Source organism: Brachyhypopomus gauderio, chromosome 8, assembly GCF_052324685.1.
Source record: "Brachyhypopomus gauderio isolate BG-103 chromosome 8, BGAUD_0.2, whole genome shotgun sequence".
Taxonomy (NCBI): Eukaryota; Metazoa; Chordata; class Actinopteri; order Gymnotiformes; family Hypopomidae; genus Brachyhypopomus; species Brachyhypopomus gauderio.
In genome coordinates this window covers 2,981,838-2,985,354 of record NC_135218.1, presented here as the reverse complement: position 1 = coordinate 2,985,354, position 3,517 = coordinate 2,981,838, and the positions used below count along the sequence as shown (strand labels likewise).

Sequence of the window (3,517 nt, the reverse complement as noted above, 5' to 3'; positions counted from 1 at the left end):
AGGTGTTACACCGAGAACTGTGACCTATCAAGATCTGTTACTCCTCACTAGTCTGGGCAGGGGTCCACTCGTATTACTGTTAGTATATCAATATATAGTAACTAGGGGTGGGACGCGATTAAAAAAATTAATCGAATTAATCAAAAGCTTTGTAATTAATTAATCAAAATTAATCACATTTTAATTACATTTCAGTATTTAACATGAGAAATATTCATTTAAGTTTGAATGATGAGTGAATCAATGAACATAATCATAAACTTCAACATCTTGTTTATTTTTCCACCAGTCTACTACACAGACCAATAGATGAGTACAGAAAACAGAGCAAGCAGTTTTCAGAACACTGGAAATTCTGACCAAAAATGTTGCTTAATTTTTTAAAAAGTTTTGCTCAGGATATTGGAAGAATAAGAAGAACTGAAGTAAATCAGATGTTTTAAAATATCATTTTAGATGGTAGACTTTCTTTAATTTCCCAGGCCTCTGCCACAGTGATAAAGTCCTCTACACAGGCATCTCCATAGTGCCTAGAAGTGTCTTCTGCATGCTCAAAGCAAATGACTGGATCTTCCATTCATCATCTATAATATGAGCTGTCACACCAAGATCATTCTTGTTGCTAACAGAGGTCCAGTGATCCCCAGTCAGAGACACATTTGTGGCGCTCTTCACAATAATCTGTTTTACTTTCCTTTCCTCATCATACAGCTGCTGCATTTTCTTCGACATTGTCTTTCTGGATGGCAGTTTGTAACTTGCATCAGTTGACGCAATGTGCAGCGCTTCTTGTAAGCCTTTATCTTCGACCACAGAGAGCGAACACCACTGCAAATAATGCGTCATGTATAAACGTGTAACGTATTGAACAGGCAGAGAGGGATCCAAATGCGGAAGAACACCGCTTTTATTTAAATGAGACGCTGGTACAAACACAGGCAGGTGAATCACGAGTACTAGGATCAGTAGTAACAGCGTGTTCTTGGCGTGGTCAGGACGGTCCAGGGTCATACCGGGGGAGCAGAAGTCAGGAGGTACAGAGGGATTAGGCAGGAGACAAGGTCGGGGACATAAGAGAGGGTCAGGACACAGGAGAGCAGACAGGATATAGAAAGGCTTGGTACGCGGCATGAGTCGGCAATACTTCGCGACTGAGACGTGCTGGGGAAGGTGTATAAGTGTGACTGAAAGGGGGCGTGGTAATGAGGGGCAGGTGAGGCTGGTTAGGGAAGATCAGGTGGCATTCCTGACAAAACGTGTGCAGAGTCGAGCGCTACGGTCACTCGCAAAAGTTTAATCCAGTCTTAATAGTCCAATGAAGGTAATTTAAAAACCAGGACATTTCTTCACTTAAAAGAACCCGGGACGCCAGGGACAGGATGTGAAATACGGACATGTCCCGGGAAATATGGACGTTTGGTCACCCTATCGCACTAGGAATACATTTAGCAGCTAAGTTATCATTACTGACCTGCGTGTTAGCCCCAACATGTTTTGCGTTGAGGTGGTAACGAAGGGTGGAAGTGCTCCTGTGATAAGCGAACTCCTTCCTACATAAAGTGCAAATAACACTATTTTTATTTGTACTTCCATCTGGAAGTTTCTTATATTAAATTTCCCATCCACCAGCGTAGCCTCTTCAGTCATCTCCATCATGCTCATCTTATTGTGTGTCCATATAATCTGTATGTCTGGAACTTGTGTACTGAGAAACATTCCACGGTACAAAAGTGTCTCATGCGTTAACACTAGAGCTCCTAGAGAAGCGAAAATTTTCACAAGGCTTGGTAAGGTCCATGTAGCCCACTCCCCTGCTGTGAAGGGATTAACGCCCATTGTCTTGGTAATGCGGTGGAAGCGGCTCACCCCCAGCTCATACGCCTGCCAAAGCCCTGGCTCTCCCCCAAGCTCATACGACTTCACGAAAAACTTTTCAAGGTTACAAAGTCGGTATATGTTACCGATGCTACAACAAACAGCGGAAAATTTGTAGACTCGTGTTTCAAAAGTTACAATTCAAGCGCACGTAGAGACGACAAGTTTCTGTAATGAGTCCCATCAAACTATAAAAATAAATAAAATTGTTTGAATCTTGCTCTTTGTATATTTCTTATACTATACTGTATAATATTTGTTGTAATCGAACACTTTCTGATTCCGCGTTTGAATTCGCGTTTGAAAAGCTAAGAAATTATTAGGCGCAATTAGCTTGATGCTAATGTTATATAGGAAATCTCATCATATGGCTAGCGGAAATTAGCGTGATCGCGTTGCATCACTGCATCACTGATAAATATTGTGATCTAAACAGCAGGCTGGAAAAGGAGAGGAAAAGACAGGAAAACAAATTCATGTGCTGCAAAACAACTTTATTCTGATCAAATATGGATGTCTATTCCGGGTTTCTTGAAGTGGAATGTCCATTCCGGGTGTGGTGAAGTGCGACTCTGGAACAGAAAGAAGAGATTATTGGAGATTATAAAAAGCGATAGGAGATTATAGTGTGTATGTGTGCCTCTTGTGCTCGCAGTGTTTTTGAACTTTCCTTTCCATGATGTCGACAGGTGTAAGTGCGTCTAGTGCTCGCGGGGTATTTGAACCTTCTGGTCCATGATGGCGATGCCACACTGAAGAACAATTCAAAGTACACCTTACATTTTGAATAAGATCTTTCAGAAGACAAAAAAATATGTACCACCACATATACTTATCAACGTACCTTCATGTAGTTGTAGCTAACACTTGCTACACAGCCAGGGTGTATTCGCCAGGTGTACTCGCCGCATGCAACACACGCGTTGATACTGTGGAGAACAATTCAAAGTACACCTTACATTTTGAATAAGATCTTTCAGAAGACAAAAAATATGTACCACCACATATACTTATCAACGTACCTTCATGTAGTTGTAGCTAACACTTGCTACACCGCCAGGGACCCTCGTTCTTACATTTGCGGCAGGTGTACTTGCCGCATTCAACACACACGTTGATGCTGTGGTTGCGGTTGCAGTGTGACTGCAGCTTGAGGCTAATGTTATATTGGAAATCCCATGGCATTGCTAGCCGAAATTAGCATTATGATTGCGGTGCTATCTATCTAATTCTAGACAGAATATACCCAATAAAGACAGTGAGAGGATCAAACAAATACATGTGCTATACTTTATTGACAGATATACAACAAATTTAGCAGTATATAATATATTTACAGAGGATATTAGTAGCAGTAGTAGACTGCAGTAGTAGACTGCAGTAGACTGCTGCCTCAGACTTGCTCTGTGAATTAACATAATAAAGGGTGATGTTTGTTCTTGCTAATTGCTGGTAAGACAGAGGGGAAGGAGGGGTGATGTCCTGACAGTCTTGAATTTTCAGGAGCTCTAGTGTTAAATGCGTAAATTTTTTTAGTTCGTTAATTTTCCTGTAATTAATTAATCGAAATTAACGCGTTAAAGTCCCACCACTAATAGTAACGCACCACTTTTAATGACCAGTAACGTCAACGGTGTTGTAA

The 3,517-nt window shown here is 41.1% G+C and overlaps 1 long non-coding RNA gene across 1 annotated transcript; it reads right to left on the bottom strand.

The window, feature by feature from the left end:
- Nucleotides 1–2,350: 2,350 nt before the first annotated feature.
- LOC143521009 (uncharacterized) lies at nt 2,351–3,021 on the bottom strand. The gene is made up of 3 exons (XR_013132585.1): nt 2,898–3,021; nt 2,720–2,804; nt 2,351–2,627 (listed from the first exon to the last, which is right to left on the bottom strand). It is a non-coding gene; the product is annotated as an uncharacterized LOC143521009 (long non-coding RNA).
- Nucleotides 3,022–3,517: the final 496 nt, after the last annotated feature.